General features: G+C 36.1%; 1 protein-coding gene across 1 annotated transcript in view; it reads left to right on the top strand.

Annotated features, from left to right (window-relative positions):
* Positions 1 to 18,197, top strand: part of GPC5 (glypican 5) — a 1,102,001-nt gene that overhangs the window by 102,232 nt on the left and 981,572 nt on the right. The gene's annotated exons all lie outside the window — the stretch shown is intronic.

Here is an 18,197-nt window from a genome sequence, read left to right as displayed (position 1 = left end):
AAGTAGAGGGGGTGGGAGAGAGAAGCAGGCTTCCTGTGGAGCAGAGAGCCCAATTCGGGGCTCCATCCCAGGACCCTGGGATCATGACCTGAGCCAAAGGCAGATGCTTAACCATCTGAGGTACCCACCTGAGGCACCGGCCCCCTAGGATGGATTTTTTAAAGTAGATTATGAAATTTCTTTTCCCTACCTACTTTGAGATATATTCTTGTTTGTTTCTGTTAGTCTGGTTGCAGTTGAGCAGAGTTTTAGGTATCTAAATCTAAAGCTATACTCATTCATACATCTTTTTATCTTTATGTATAATATATACAATTTAGACACTTTAAAGTTATTACCTCATTTGTTTCCACAGTGTCTTTACAAGATAAAGTGGACTGAGAGACTTTTCAGCTCTTAACTATAATGATACAATGTTCCCCTTTTAATTTAAAAAAAAATCACAGTATTTTTTTATATTATTATATATTTATTATTCAAGTCTGGGACGATCTACTTCCTGTTAGGTTTTAGTCTAGAGGCCAAGCTAAGCCATTTTTCTCTTATCTATGAAATTCCCTTAAGTTGAAATAATGTGGGAAGATTTTGATAGCCTTGTCATTGAATACAAAGGCCAGGGCCATTAATAGTAAGAAAGTAATTCTTTATGATTTTATCTAAATCCAAACCAGATGTTGAGTGGGAGGAAGTGCCTATAACATCCAGGGCTATGTTTTTATTTTGTTTTGTTGTTTTGCTTTATTTCTTCAGAAATAAGAGTATTGGGTTTGTTTCTTTGGTTTTTACTTTTGAAACCTCAGCCATTTGATATTGTGCACACATATTATGGGCTTACAATTGTTTGTTGGCTTGAATTAGATTAAATTTTACACAGCTTTCACAATTTTCCCTGACACAAGTCTTTCTTCTGTTCCTTCTTTGTGTTTTTCCCCCTCTGAGCAAATTCTCTGGCAGTCCCAAGAAAATATATCTGTGAAAGCATGGGTGTGCCATGTAGACAATGACGTAAAATCAAATTGATGGTTCACAAGACAACAGAATCAGAAGTAAAGTGACTTCGTTGTTACATATTTTCACGTCATAATTTTGTAGTGTCTCCCAACTACACGTCAGCAAAGGAGCTATTTCTAATAGCTAACAGTTACTGAATGCTTGATCTATACAAAACCACCTACCCAGTCCTTTGTTTTACCGGGATTTGAAGTCAACCAGCTTCCCTCACTCTGGTGTCAGCCTTGCAGATCCCTGCAGACCCCTGGGCCACCGGGATCTCATGGTTCTCTCTGCTTGGGCATATCAGCATTCCACATTCCTCAACAAATTTTCCTCCTTGGATCCATTTTTTGCTCGACTTTGTGGGAGTGGACGAAGCAAATCACTTTGTGAACAAAAAATATGAACATTCAAACACAGACTTATTTATTATTTGTATTGCCATGTCCGATTTTAAGAAAAGAGCCCTGGACTTAGAATCAGACAACCTGGACTCCTGTCTTCCACTTGATAAATGGGTGATTTGGGCAGATTAGTGCGCTTTGCAGAGTCTCTGTCACCTCATTTATACAGAGGGGTCATAATGCTTTTCCATGACCAGACTGTTGTGGAGATTAAATGAACCAGTTAATGCAAAAGTAAGAGCAAATGAAAAATTTAGCAAGAAATAAATATATATGACTGTGTCCGTGTCCTTTGCTTTCTTCTTCCTAAACTGATGGTTTAAAAATAGTTAAAATTATCTGTTCAAAGTATTCAGAGACTCAAAGTATTTAACAGTGGGTTGTTTCATTTTTGGCAAACGTCACTGAAACCAAAAACAAATTACCAATTCTTTGAACCTTTGTTTATAAGAATTATTGTTGATACATCATCACTTCAATAATTCAAGTGTTAAGACGTGAGGTTAAATGATTTATCATTGTCATAGCATTTAATAAATAAAGATAGTTTTTAAAATATTTTTGGAATCTGACCCATAGGGGGATTAAAATCAATGTAAAATTTATCTTTATTTTTTCAATTAAGAGAAAGGAGAGAAGAGAATAAAGCGGAGTATACCACTCCTAGTAAACCTAAATATTATTTTTGTGAAACTTTTCCTTAGGTTTTACACACACATGTGCACACACACACATTTTTTGCCTTTTCCTGGTCATATATATATATACAGTAGTTTGTGATGTAAATGTTACTTCTTACCATGGGTTTCAGCATTGAAAATGCCACTGTCTTACGGACAAGTTAATCTCCAAATAGTACATTTGTGTACTTGTTTTCATTAGAAGGGTGAAGCTGTATTGTTGTTGATACTGTTTGTACTCAGTCATGGTTTTTTTCTCTCCTGTAATCCCCATTTCCACACCAATGTGCCAGCCTATCCTTTACATTTATGACATTGATTTTTATCTCCACGCTCACCAACCAGCTATCATGCCAAGTAATTTAGAAGACTCTCTTGACACCTCCGGCTTAAGGCTAATGTTTTATTTAACTGATACATGCTCTTTGCTACCAGTTGCTGTTAGCCATCAAAAAGGCAGCTGGGTGAATTGAAAAAAAAGATGAATTCTTCTTATTATTAGCACGTTGCCTGATAATTCCTGCTAATTTTAATGGCATTTGGGGTGCTTAAATTATCTCAGGAGGACAGTTCAATAATTGCATAACACATTAGGATAACAAGTCATTATGCCATCTTGAATTCCTCCGACAGGGAGCTTTAGCAGAGCAAAAGTGCAAGAAAGACCTGCCTGTTAGACTGAAATTTTGCTGGATATGTGTGCATGGGAACCGTCACTCAGGTGGAGGCAGCTGAAGGAAGGGAGATGGGATGTCAGTAGCAGACCTGGCCAGGCCGGTTGAAATGCAGGCCATGGAAATCCTATCAGAGCATCAGGTAGAGGAGTGAGCAGAGAGTGAAGGCACTGTGCTGAGTTCTGTTTCACCGTGGACTGTTGCGAGGTGAGAGGAAGCATTGCTTCTCTAAACCACTTGGCAGGGTATAACCTTTACCCACCTCTCCCTTCCCCCTTCCTTCACTCCCTCCCTCCTCTTCCCTACCTCCTTCCTGACCCCCGCCCCACCACTTAGCAAACTGGTGGAGAACTAAGTGGCTGAAGAAAAAAAAAAAATGATAGGGCTAAGAGAGATGGCATGGTATACTTGACATTTCACTTTAAAAATATTTTAATAATTCAGCTTTGTATACTCCTTCTCTGCCAACTGCTGAGTTCTACCCTCCATGCAAAACTGAGCTGAAAATATTTAAATCTAAAGCTTGAAATGGGAGGTGGGGAGATACCACGCATGTAAAACTTTGGTTAAAGAATCTTTGCAATTTTTTTAATCCCTTGATACTTATTTCATGCATATGTTTAAGAGCAATTGGAAGGGGGAATTTAATATTTTATTTTCCCAATTAAAGAGTTGTATTTTGCTGCCATTAGATACCCTAGGCTTTGCTTTATTGGATCATTAATTAGCACTTTGAATGGTTGAAGGAACTTACTCAGTACGCATGTATCTTGCAACACACAAGAGGTGTATATTAATGAAAGACTAAAACATGCCCAGGAGTCCCTTATTGCCATATTAAAACATTTATAAATGAGATTTTAATTTAAAGTGCTGCTAAAATGAAGATGAAATGCTATATTGGTTCTCAGGCCAGATGCTCTCTAGAAAATGCAGTGTGTTTTATTCCCACTGCAAATGATAACTTCAAGTCTGGATAGACGCACAGATAATTCTCTGATGACTAAAAGTAAGCATGCAACGTCCCTAGAATGACTTTCACTTCTGTACACTAGGTGGCAGAGGGTTTCCAGAAATAGCTATCTGAATCAAGGGCCCTGGCTTTGTTTAGCTTTGCAACTAAAGACAAAAAAATTGTTAAAGTTTTGTTTTTCAGCAGTAGACTAAGTTTCTCCTTCCTCGTCCTAAATGGGGAAGTATTTAGTGAAATTTAAGCAGCATGATTTGTTTTGTTGAATTATATGTCGAACAAATGCAATGAATTTTTTCCATAGTGAAGTCATTTCTTTCTCTATAATAGAGTGGCAGAAACAGGGATTGTTGTTCTTAATTTTTATTTAATTTATTTTTTACGTTGTTTAGTGTCATTTTATCTTTATTTTAAATTTTATTTTAAAACAACCGAATATCCATTCTTTCTTAGCATGATTCAGATGAGTGTATGACAGGCAACCATGCCTCATATTCTTATTACACTTCTTTAAAGACTTCTCACATGAATTATCTTGTTAGATCCTTACAATAACCCTGGGATATATTGTCTTCCTTTTACAGGATAGGAAATAAAGCTTAAACAAGTTCTCTAAGAATTAGTATTAAATTGTAAGAGGAGACCCAAAATGCTGCTGCATTTTTTTTTTCATTCTTTCTTTCTACTTGGGCACAAGAAAATTCAATAGAAAATTTAACTAAAATTGAGCTAGAAGCTGTGAGTATATTAATTAGGGGAAGTGGGAAATAGAAATACAGTTTTTTTAAACTGGCATATACACACTATCTAGTAAAAAGGGAGAGAAAGAAACCAAACAAGTAAGCTGACTTATTTAAAAATATTACAAGCAGTACCCCAAATTATCAGAATTTTACATTACATCAAAATGTTTATTTGCGCCATTTATGTGGATTTATTTATAATAGGTTCCAATGAATTCAATGCGTGTTCCTTTTTGGGGTGTTGTAAGAGAAGAGTAATTTTTGTAATAGATCAATGCTTCTCCAAGTCTGCTTTTCAGAACAACAAATATCAGATTCACCCAGAGTTTATTAAGAATGCAGACTTCTAAGTCCTACTCTAGTCCTAATTAATTATAGTCATTGAAAATTAATCCATTATTTTCATTTTCAAAAAGCATCTGAGATTTGGCCACTAACTTTTTTTTTTTGCCACTAATTTTTTAAAATTTGTTTAAGTTTTTTTTTTTTTGCCACTAACTTTTGAGAAGCAATAGATTTTACTTTTTTTGATACAAATGAAATAGATACAAATAAAATAGATACAAAGAAAAGTTATCTAAACAGGGTTATGATAATCTTCAATTTCCTCTTTGGATATCATAAATTATCACATAAATTTTATTCCATATGAAAAGAGATTACATTAAATTAAATTAATTTACATTAATACTTTAAATTACATTAATAAATTAATAAATTACATAATTAAATTGCATTAATTTACATTAATACATTAAATCAATAAGTTAATTAAGCTCGTAAATAAAGGAAATTGGCACACACACACGTACATAGAGGAGTCCCATTGCAATGGAAGGTTTTCTTTTCTAGGTAAAAGGTTACAAATGCTCTCAATAAAAATTACTTAATTAGTCACCATTATCCTTTGGAAAATAATTTGAGAAGTACCAACAGTTTTTTTTTCTGCTTCTAATTTTTACCTCTGATTCCTTAGTGATCTAAGAACCAGCCATTTTACTTCCATGTACGTGTTTTAGTGTAAATTTGACAGATTTAATTACTGGTGGTAATAATGGTGTTTTTAAGGGATAACAGTCTGTTGGCATTTTAGTGAATACTTATAAATGCACTCATGTCAAATGAATTGATCGACTAAACAATATAGGCATAAATGGGAAGGAAACCAATCAAGTGAAGATCAATCATACAAAGAAATATTTCCACCATTTGATTTGGGAGATATTCAGAGAAGCACCAAGGACAATTACAATTTTAATTAATTTTAGGGATGAAATATTTTTAAAAATATTAAGCACATTTTTCTACTGTAAGATTTTTAAAAGCAATTAATAGGCCAATATAAGTAGATTCTTGGGAGGCAGTTGTATAATTTGCTGTTTCTTGAAAGCATTTGGCAACAAAACATTGTCTGCATAGGTATCTCATGGGATTAGTGTAGTATGGAATAAAGTTAAGAAGATCTGAATTTAAGATTACATAAGCGTGATGAACCACATAATCTGTTCTTGTTAACTTACTTAATATGGTTCTTTCTGGGGGAAAATGAGTTGTGGATGATTTCAGTACATCTTCTTGTAAAAGTTCTAAAACCTCCCCCATCTTCCTTCATCCCAAAGGCACAGCCATCTCTTTTGCCATAAGGATGAATCCTGCTTTTTCATGATTTCAGACATGACAAAATAGCCTAGGAGGACCCAAATACAATAGAAGAAGAGAAGAGTGCATCAGATTCACTGGTTCTTGATTATAGCTCTGCCAGCTCTGATTTCGTGGCTTCCTATCTGTCATTATCCTGGATTCTGACACATCCGATCTATTGAGAACTCAGCTCTCTGTTTGCACCTTTGAACTGACACTGATCACATGGAATTAAATCCAAATCTAACAAAGCCAGTGTTATTTCTATAAACTCTAAAGTAGTATAGTTACCGTAATCGTTCAGTTGCTGTCTATTTTAATTTTATGACCTTGTTAACCAATACCATAAACATAAAGCAACTTTATATTTACAGTATTTTTGAGAGATTACTTCTTTTAAAAAATCTGATAGGAAATCATTTACTTTTCTGGTACAAATTGCCTTGAATAAAATGCTGCTATAGGGCAAAAGGAAGTCATTATTTGTGACTGGTACAGTATGAATTGTGTTATATAATCATAGTCCAGATAGGAAACCCCAAAAATGTTGGTCTCTGCATATGAACCTGTATATGAAAATCACACATCGATGACACCTTCTTTCCTCAATGATCTGACGGCATCGCAGCTATTGTCTAAGTACACCGGCCACAGTGTTGGTCTCAGAACGTTTTCTCGGTGTAACCACAACGTGGCGCTGCTGTGCCAATGAATCCCAGTCGATGTTCTCGGACTGTTGGAGGAGTCCCGCACGATGAAACAAATCAGAGGCATTGTGAGCAAAGCAGGAATGCAGCACTTGAAAGCTTGCTTTATGGGCTGAGCGGAAAGATCTGTACTTGCAGTAAAGAAAATATTTATAAATGCATTATCTGAGGTGGAGTTAACTAGCACAGACTCAGGATAATGCTTGTACAAGTCCAGGTTATAAATATAAAAAAGTCTTTTTAGTTTCTATTAAATCTTCCTGTCCTATATTCTAGAATCATGAAATCCTGCCCCTCTATATTCCGATGCTTTTTTTTTTTTTTAGGAAAAAAAAGTATGCATTCTTGTCGCTTTGGAAGTATTAAAGGAACACTGCTAGGATTATGAGAAATAGAACAGCCCAAAATACAGTTGATGAGAAAAATATTTTTGAAGCACTTTAATGCCAGCTAATTTGTACTGTAAAGCAAACTTGTGAAGGGGCTTGAGCATGTATTATTTCTCATGTTCTCCAAATGGGGAGGAAAAGGCCCAGAAAAATTTAAAACTTTGCGCACATTTAAATCTAGTAGTAGAATCAACATCAAAGTCCCGTTTGTCCTCTTCTAATTCCAGAATTTCTTCCATTTTTGTTTGGTGTATTGTCCATCATTTCCAGAATTGCCATGTTGTTTGTTTCTCTTTGTACTTACTCCCCGCCCCCCGCCCTTTCAGCAGTCCTGCCCTGTCCCCTAACAGATGGAGAGGGTAACTTTCTCAGTTTCCTTTCCTCCTGTTATTACCATTTACTTGTTGGCATAATGTAATATGTAACTCCATTGGAGACATGAAGGCCGGCTTGAGAAGGAAGAACGCTCTTGTTTTGATTCCTTCTGTCCTGGTTTCCAAGAGAATCTTGGTAAAGACACCTTGACTGCTTTGAATTGCGGTCAAGAAATACAGAGCTCAAATGAAGTCTGTACTCATTGTCTCCCACGTTTTGCTTGTTACAAAATATATTTTGTGCAGTTGAAGACCAAAGTGTGACAGCTGCTCCATGGCTGTAATTTGAAGCAGAAATTCCTAAGTGCAGCGTTTCAATCTATAGATACATATGTTTGTTCTTTAATCCAGGGGCGCCTAGGTGGCTCAGTTGGTTAATCACCTGCCTTTGGCTCCGGTCATGGTCTGGGGTCCTGGGATAGAGGCTCCCATTGGGCTCCCTGCTTGGTGGTGAACCTGATTCTCCCTCTGCCCTTGCCCACTCTTCCACCCTGTCCCCCCCCCCCCCTGCTTGTGCTCTCTCTCTCTCATACAGGCTTTGTCTCATGTGCTCTCTCCCTCAAATAAATAAATAAAATCTTAAAAAAAAAAAAAACCAAAAACCTGAAAAAATCCTGAGACTTTGATGACCCCATCTATTTGTGCAGGTCTATTTTGAGCCTCTTGCAGTGATATGCTAAATGGTGAAAGGAATTTTTTGACACATAACATGGGGTTTATATGTGCATGTTTACCTTACAATTTTTATTTTTTGCTGGATCCAAGAAGTCTTTTTTTTTTTTTTTCCCCCTTTTGGATTACTTTGATGCACCTGTTAGAATCCTGCTGAAAGCTCTCTTCCTTCTCTGGAGCTCTGAGAAGACATTTGTACCTTTGAAATTTTCATTAGCTTTTGACTGACTGCCAAGATTTCGGCTGCTGTGGTGAGCCCGTGTGTTGGCTTGCCAAGCCCCACCCTCAGGATGGCAAGAACCTCTCTAGCCCCCACTAAAGTAAAGAACATTTGCAGAACAGAATCCTAACCCTTACTAGGTGGTTGGTGTAAAGACAGAGTTAGTCCCAGGCAGTCTGGAAGCCAGCAGGGTCAGTATCAGAAGTGACCTCACACATTTTTCAGGTGAGGCATGGGTGGGAAAGTAGGGGAAGGGGCCGATGAGATTTGCCAAATATTGAACATAAGGAGAGATATTTAGAGAAGGTGCCAAGCACTGACCTTATTCAAATTCTTTCCAGTATCTCCTCCTTAGAAGCAAGATATTTTGGATTAGAAGTAACATAACCAATTTAGAAAATTAATTTTTAAAAAGTAGAGTTGTTTTGTTTTTTGTTTTTCTTGGAAATTCAGTTAATAATAGCATTTAAAACACCTCCTCTGCCAAGAGTTAAATCCTGTCAACGTATATACTGGTTTTTTGCTTTGTTTTGTTGGTTTTTCTTATACTGGTTTTGATAAGATAATCGATATTTAGGCCAAGATCTTTAGATTATCTTAACTGAAAGGTTTTATGTAACTTCCAGGAATACTTTAAAGAACTCTTGAAATTCACATGAACGTCTATATTTATATCCATTTCTCTTTATGTCTCTCTCTGTATATGTAGATCCATGTCCCTATCTATCTGTCTCCCATTTATAGGCTTCATAAATTCACTTTAACAGGGTGAGACAGAGGAAACTGCTGCATAATATTCTGTATTTTTACAAATATAATACTGAAGTTCATTCTGGGCTTCTTGTTGGGATGTGGTAGTCTTTGATTGCTGATGCTCCGCCGTCTCTTTATTTGTTGGCTGAACGCCGCCAGTCAGAGGATTATCACTTACTGCCCCAGTCTTTCAGAAGCTTACCTAGCTAAATAATGTTACACAGTCTAAGTGCTCTGGTCCTCAAAGGGATCAATAAGGGCTAAGTTAGCCAGAAAGGGCATCATTTAATAAATATTTAATTATGGTTTACTGGGTGTAATATATTTGTGTGTGACTATACTACCTCCCATATGCATCCTCCTCCTGCTGTAAGCTCTTCATGGGCGAGGACTGTGCTAGTCTTGTGCAAATTTGTGTGTGCTCTGCTTATGGCACACTGTTCGTTGAATGAATGCATGCATATCCAGCGAATGGATAAATGAATGTCTATAGAAGAATTGTAGGAGATGCCTTCCCCTGCCCCCAACCCCCACCCCCAGAGAGATTCTTCTTTCTTCCCTTGATAGGGAAGCTGTGCCTGGACAATTAACAGGAGTTAGAGGACTATGAAGGTCAATATGGATTTAGTTTCTGAGAGGGTAGAGGTGCTGTCAGTGGGGCTACTCACCCGCGGGTTCCCATTCAGTCTGGTTTAAGAGAGGGCGAATTCACCCAGCGCTGAAATCAAGGGGAAGATAATTAACCGCTTATTCATTTGTATGCTTTCGTCCCCAGAACCAGCTGTTTGCTGGATCATATTTTATTAAAATTTTTATTTATAGTGTGTCTTTGCAAGAAAAACATTTGGTGCAACAGAGCTCAGCAGTTGGAGTGTAATAATGCATGTTTTATAGCCACACAGAAGACACTGTGTAAGTTACCCTAGAAAAGTGAGGGTGCCTAGGGTTTTGGGGTGTGGTAGAGTGGAAAGATGGTTCAGCCGGAGGTTAGCCAGGAGGTTCTGAATCCTTCCTCTATCTGTTTGGAGCTTGTGGCTTCCTTAGATTCACCTGGGTGTGGCTCAGTTAAAACTTGCCTCTAGGGCAGGGAGGGGAGGAGAGAAAGACATCAAGCCCTTGTACTCAAGTTCTGTCTCTCCTTTCCCTATTTTTTCTTGTTCAGAAAGCCCATTCACCCAATTTAGGAATTAATTCCATCAGGATTATTATACCTGAGCTAGTTTTGAATTTTAACTTTTTTTTTTTAAGACTTTATTTATTTATTTGTCAGAGAGAGTGAGCACAGGCAGACAGAGTGGCAGGCAGAGGCAGAGGGAGAAGCAGGCTCCCTGCTGAGCAAGGGCCCGATGTGGGACTCGATCCCAGGACGCTGGGATCATGACCTGAGCCGAAGGCAGCTGCTTAACCAACTGAGCCACCCAGGCGTCCCTGAATTTTATTGTTTTTTAAGCGCTTTCTGGAAAGGCCCCTATCATACACCTATTCCATTTTATTTTGTAATAGACTTCAAAATACCAAAATATAATGCCATCTCTAGGTATATTTTTCTGTCTTTAGGCATAGGGATTGAACACCCTTGGATTATGAATGCATGGATTTTACATAGCATTTTCACAGTATCTAACTGAAATGAATTCTTTTTATAATGTATTATAATCCAAAAAGAACCAATATTACAAAATTTAAAGAATCAGGATAAAACAACATAGGGGTTCGCCCTTGAACAACATAGGGATTAGAAATACTCCCCCCTCCCCACCCACACACATACAGTTGAAAATCAATGTATAACTTTGATTCCCCAAAAGCTTAACTACCAATAACTGATGGTTGACTGAAAGCCTTAGTGATAACATAAGCATTCGATTAACACACATTTTGTGTTATATATATTATATACAATATTCTTACAGTGTAGTGAAAATGTTTGAAGAAAATCATAAGGAAGAGAACATACATTTATAGTTCTGTATTGCATTTATCAAAAGCAAAATCTGCGTATAAGTGAACCTGCTCAGCTCAAACCCATGTTGTTCAAGGGTCAACTATACATCTTTTGAACTACTTCATCTCTTTTGCATCCTTTGAGAAGCTTGTGGTCATGCGCCATCACGTCTGTAGATGGCACCATTGCACCAGACGGAATAAAACCATACCGAGGTATGCGAGATCTTTCCCAGAACAGCCAACCCGTTTAGTGTCAAGTGTTTGCTTCAGAATCCACGACACCAGTCTTTGGAATCGGGGACTGATGTCTGGGAAGAAGATAAGCATTTTTGAGAGGAGAAGTGTGAAAAATCAAGGACCACCTGGTGGGTTCTGTAGTGATTACTTCCATTTTAAAAAAAAGTATTTTAGGGGAGAAAAGGCAGTTGAAAGATCCAGATGGGAGGCTTCCTTTTTTTTTTTTAATGTTTATTTAAATCCCACTTAGTTAACATACCGTGCAATATTCGTTTCAGGTGTACAATCTAGTGGTTCCGCACTTCCTTACACGACCTGCTGCTCATCAGGACAAGTGTCCTCCTTAATCCCCATCACCTGTGTCACCCATGCCCCCCCCCCCCCCAGCCCATCAGTTTGTTCTCCGTAATTAAGAGTTTGTTTCTTGGACTGGGAAGGTTTCCCTTTTATTTTCTAGAAACACTTAATTAAGCTGCAGAGGACCGCAAATAATTGGACTTACAGTGATTAATGTCAGTCCTTAACCACTCAAAATAAAATTCGGCAACCTTCCCTGTTCTTCCAAGGTACTTTATGTGATAAAGACATTTTGATTCACTTTTTTCATTTTCTTATGATGAGTTTTCTTTCTAGCTTATGCAAAATGTTCGCTTTTTTTCTAAGAAAAATCTGATTGGATTTATGTGTTTATAATCCTGGTCAGGGTCATAACATTTCAATTTTTACATACACTTTTGTGGTTCGTGTGTCATTAAGGGAAATTTCACCTAAAAGGGTGCTTTTGTAAACTCGTTATTAGGATACATTATTGGGATAAATTTCGCAGTCTTGTAGTAAAAATTAGCATCTGAGGAATGCTATTAACCAAATGCAATTGATATATAACATGGGGAAGTTGTTTATTTTTTATTCTCAATTGTAGTTGATTGAGAGAAATTTAGAGATAAACACTATGTTGTTTACTCCTGATATCGGTCAGTTCTTTATTTTTAAATTACTATGTATCAGAATGTCCAGTGGTCTACATAGCTTAACTACTGGGCCTGTCTGCTTTCTGCAAATTGCCCTGCGACAAATACTGCATCAGAACTCATTGATACAAACGGCAAACAACTCTCAACTTTGCATCTTTCTGTTATGAATAGTGGGACTTGTTTGTAACTGATACTATTAAAATGATCCTACCAAAGTAATTGTTACATAAATGACCATAGCTACAATTACGTAGACATTATAGTTCTAAGATTATTTATATTTATCATTAAATGCAACACATAGGGGCGCCTGGGTGGCTCAGTGGGTTAAGCCTCTGCCTGTGGCTCAGGTCATGATCTCAGGGTCCTGGGATCGAGCCCCACATTGGGCTCTCTGCTCATCAGAGCCCTGCTTCCCCCTCTCTCTCTGCCTGCCTCTCTGCTTAATTGTGATCTCTTTCTGTGTCAAATAAATAAATAAAATCTTAAAAAACAATAAATGCAACACATCGCATAAAACACAATTGTGCAATTTAATGAATGCTTGTAAAGTGAATCTCATGTAAACACCATCAAATCAGAAGATAGTTTTGCCAGCATTAGGGTCTCTCTCCAAATCGCAAATTCCTCTGCCCAGATGTAACCACTATCCCTAACTTGACTGAGAATTATTCCCTTGCATTTTAATATATATCATCTATAGATAGATACACTCAAATAACAGTTTTACCTGTTTTTGAGTGTCTGTCATGCTGTATGTGTTATTCTGCAGCTGACATCTGACACTCCATATTTGTAAGATCCATCTATTTTAATATGTGTAGCTGTAATTTATTCATTATGATTGCTGAGTATTCCATGACTGTAACACAACTTATTGGTCTGTTGTATTGCTGATGGACATTTGGGTGTTTCTACTTTGGGGCTCTTAAGAACAGTTCTGCCAGGTGTTGCCAGGACCCATCTTGTATAAACGTACTGTTGTACGTGTGTGTGTTTCTCTACAGTACACACTGAGAAGTGAAATTGCTGCGTCGTTAAGTTTTTCACATTCTCGGATTTACTAGGTATTTCCACATGGCGTTTGAATATGGTTGTACCAGTTTCTACTCCCACCAGCAGGAAATGAAGCTTCTTCTTGTCCATATCTTCACCAATACATAGTATTGTCAGACTTAAAATTTTTGCTCTCTCCAATTTTTTAGTATCTTGTTTTAATTTACTTTTCCCTCATTACTAAAGGTGGCTGGCTATTTGAATTTGCTCTTTGTGAAGTGCCCATCTTTCAAGATCTTGTCATTTTATTAATGCTTGTAGCAGTTCTCTTGTTGTTTTTATTTTTCTAGTCTTTAATTATACTTTAAAAAATATTTTCTTCCATACTTTGGTTTGTATTTACCATTGTCTTCATGGTAAATTTTGATGCACAGATGTTCTTGGTTTTCATAGAGTAGAATTTACTCCAGGAAATAAAGATATGCTCTTGTGAAATTTTCTTAAAGCATAATGGATATGTATTTCCCGTATATAGCAAGCCAAATTTTATACAGAATGCCATCTAAGTCCCATTTGTTTTGTTTTCTACTTAGATGTATTCCACCACTCACCACTTGACTCAAACCATTTTCTGTAGAGCCTGGTTTTCTCCATTACTGTATGGTGCAAAGTATTTCTCCGGTACCCATAAATAAATGGGTGTGTTTCTGAGCTTTTTTACTCTGTTCTATTAGTTCAAGTGCCTGTCGGTGTGGGAATATAGTTTGTTGATTAGTAGATCATTATAAGTCCATATATCTTGATGAGACTTCTTTTTCAACAGTGTTTTGACGCTCGCAATTCTGTGTATATCTTAAAGCTTAATCAAATACTGCCAAATTTATTGGGATTTTGGGTGGGGTTGCATTGCATTAAATTATTTATAATATTTCAACTTAAACAATGTACATGGCATATATCTTGATCAGTTAACCCCTTTTAATTTCTTTACTATTTCTCAATAAACTTTCATAATTTTCTTAGATGATATCTTACATATGTGTTTATAGTTACTCTAAGTATAGATATATAGTTTATATCTGAGTTGATACTGATAGATGTTATTATAATTTTTTGAAATTTTGTTTTCCTTACTGTTGCTAGTAAGTAGGAATGTATTCTGTATGCCAATTTTATATCAACAACTTTATAGAACTACTTAATTAATTCTAGAAATTTATCTAAAGTTCTTTTGCATGTAATAATATTACCTGGGAAAAGGTAATTTTTCCCTTCCTTTCCAACCCGTATATTTTATTTATTGTTCTTGTCTTGTTGCATTATCTAAAATGTAATGCAATGTTGAATGAAAGTAGAGTTAACCCTTCTTATTTTGATTACAAAATTAAAGTGATAGATTAGTTATTCACCAAGGAACTTTTCTGTAGACTTTTGTAAATCTTAAGTCAGATAAGAAAAGTTCCCTTTAATTCTTATTTTGCTAAGAATTTTTATAATGATAGATATTAAATTGTATTAAATGGATTTTTCTTTTTTTAATAGAATCATACTTGACATGCAATGTTATATTAGTTTCAGATGTACAACATAGTGATTTGACAGTTCTGTACATTAAGTTATACTCACCAGATTAAGAGTAGTTATCTGTAAACACAATGCTATTAGAGTATTATTGAATACGTTTCCCATGCCGTACTCTTCATTATTGTGGCTTACTTATTCTATAACTGGAAGTTTGTACCTCTTAATTCCCTTCTTCTGTTTTGCCCATCCCTTCAACCCTCTTCCTCTCTGGCAAACACCAGTACACCAGTTTATTCTCTGTATAAAAGGATTTTTCTCTTAAATTTTTATTTTAATTCCAGTTAGTGAACGTATAGTGTTATATTAGTTTCCAGTGTACAATATAGTGACTCAGTGATTCCATACAGTACCCTGTGCACATCACAACAAGTGCCCTCCTTTATCCCCATCAACTAACCCATCCCACCACCCACCTACCCCTGGTAACCATCAGTGTGTTTTCTCTAGTTAAGAGTCTGTTTCTTGGCTTATCTCTCTTTTTCTTTTTTCTTTTTTTTCCCCTTTGTTTGTTTCTTAAATTCCACAAAGAGTGAAATTCTGTGGTATTTGTCTCTCTCTGACTTATTTCACTTAATATACTCTGTAGGTGGGTCCATGTGGTTGCAAACAGCAAAGTTTCATTCTTTTTTGTGACTGAATAATATTCCATTATGTGTTTGTGTGTGTATGTATACATGTATGTGTATATAGGTATAATCTCTTCTTTATCCATTCACCAATCAGTGGACACTTGGGCTGCTTCCATACTTTGGCTTTTGTAAATAATGCAGCTGTAAACATAGAGGCGAACATATCTCTTTGAATTAGTGTTTTGGTATTCTTTGTTTGAATACCCAGCAGTGTGATTGCTGAATCATAGGGTAATTCTATTTTTAACATTCTGAGGAAACGCCATACTGTTTTCCACAGTGGATGCACCACTTTGCATTCCCACCAACAGTGCATGAGGAGGGTTCCTTTTTCTCCATATCTTCGCCAACACCTATTGTTTGTGTTGATTTTTGCCATTCTGACAGGTGTGGGGTGATATTGCATGATAGTTTTGATTTGCATTTCCCTGATGATAAGTGATGATGAGCATCTTTTCATGTGTCTGTTGGTCATTGGGAGAAATGTCTGTTCATATCTTCTGCCCATTTTTTAAATTCAATTATTTGTTTTTTTGAGTGTTGAATTGTATAAGTTCCTTATATATTTTGGATACTAACACCTTATTATATGTTCCATTTACAAATATCTTCTCCATTCTGTAGGTTGCCTTTTAATTTTGCTGGTTGTTTCCTTCACTGTGCAGAAACTTTTTATTTTGTTGTAGTCCTGACAGTTTATTTTTGCTTTTGTTTCCCTTGCCTTAGGGGACAGACCTAACTGGAAAGAAGTTCTTATGACCAGTGTCAGAGAAGATACTGCCTGTACTCTCTGCTGAGTTTTTATGGTTTCAGGTCTTAAATTTAGGTCTTTAATCCATTTTGGATTTATTTTTGTGTATGGTGTGAAAAAGTGGTCTAGTTTCATTCTTTTTCATGTTGCTGTCCAGTTTTCCCCATACCATTTGTCAAAGAGACCATCTTTTCCCCTTTGGATATTCTTTCCTGTTTTATCAAGTATTAATTGACCACATAGTTGTTGGTTCATTTCTGGGTTTTCTACTCTGTTCTATTGATCTGTGTGTCTGTTTTTGTGCCAGTACCATATGGTTTTGATTATTACAGCTTTGTAATATAACTTGAAGTCTAGAATGTGATATCTCCTGCTTTTCTTTTTCTTTTTTAAGATTTTATTTATTTAATTTTTTTTTTTTTTTTTTTTTTTTGCTTAGCAGGGAGCCTTATGCAGGGTTCTATCCCAGGACCCCGAGATCATGACCTGAGCTGAAGGCAGATGCTTAACTGACTGAGCCACCCAGGTGTTCCTGCTTTTCTTTCTCAAGGTTGCTTTGGCTGCTTGAGGTCTTCTGTGGTTCCATACAAATTTTAGGGTAGTTCATTCTAGTTCTATGAAAAATACTGTTGATATTTTGATAGGGATTGCATATAGATATTTTAACAATATTTGTTCTTCCAATCCAAGAACATGGAATGTCTCCATTTCTTTGTGTGATCTTCAGTTTCTTTCATCAGTGTTTTATAGTTTTGTGAGTACAGGTCTTTCACCTCTTTGGGTTAGGTTTATTCCTAGGTATCTTATTGTTTTTAGTGTAATTGTAAATGAGATTATTTTCTTAGTTTCTCTTTTTGCTGCTTCATTATTGGTGTGTAAAAAAGCAACAGATTTCTGTGCATTGATTTTGTAACCTGAAATTTCAAGTAGATTTTCTTATTGTATTATAATCATGTGATTTCTTCTAATCTGTCCGTATAATTAATAATACCAATTGGTTAATGGTGACTAATTTTCATTCCTAGAATAACCCCAACTTGGGCATTACATATAATCCTTTTTGAACATTGCTAACAGCAATTTATTAGTATGTTTATGGAATTTTTGCATTGTAGCTATGAATGGGACTGCCCTAAAGTTTTTAAATATGCCAGAAAAATGGAATTAAAGTAGAAATCAAGGTTAATACGTCATTTACATGCAAAATAGAAACTATGTTTCTTTAATTTGTGAAATTCCCTATTTTTTCATAGTAAATAAAAAAGCTTTTATGTAGAATTTTAATACTAGCTTATAATTCTTTTTTAAAATTTCATTTAATTTTTAAAAATATTTTATTTACCTATTAGAGAGAAAGAGAGACCTCACAAGCAGAGGGAAGGGCAGACGGAAAGGTACAAGCAGACCATCCACTAACCAGGGAACCTAACGCAGGACTTGATTCCAGGACCCTGAGATTATGACCCAGGCCGAAGTCAGATGCTTAATTGATTGAGCCACCCAGGTGTCCTAATACTACCTTGTAATTCTAAAGATTTATACAAAGCATGTTAAAGTGTAAAGCTTAATGCTTTTTTACAAAGCATGTTAAAGTGTAAAGCTTAATGCTTTATTTCTTATACAGAACTTGTCTGTTTTCTGTATGTATGGCTTCAGAGGACAGTGAAGCCAATTAAATTCCATTTTCCCCTACTCTTCCAAAACAAAGATTCAGGTAAAATTCATTGACATCCAAGTTTTATTGTCTTTCCATCATTTCCTGATGAATGAATCTCAGGGACGCTAGTGCTATAAAACAGCTCAAGTTGAGGATTGATGACTTGTAGTTGACTTTGACATGAGTGACTTCTAATGTTGGG

Source organism: Lontra canadensis, unplaced genomic scaffold, assembly GCF_010015895.1.
Source record: "Lontra canadensis isolate GAN:19392208 unplaced genomic scaffold, GSC_riverotter_1.0 scaffold26, whole genome shotgun sequence".
NCBI lineage: Eukaryota > Metazoa > Chordata > Mammalia > Carnivora > Mustelidae > Lontra > Lontra canadensis.
This window is presented reverse-complemented; position numbering and strand designations above follow the sequence as displayed.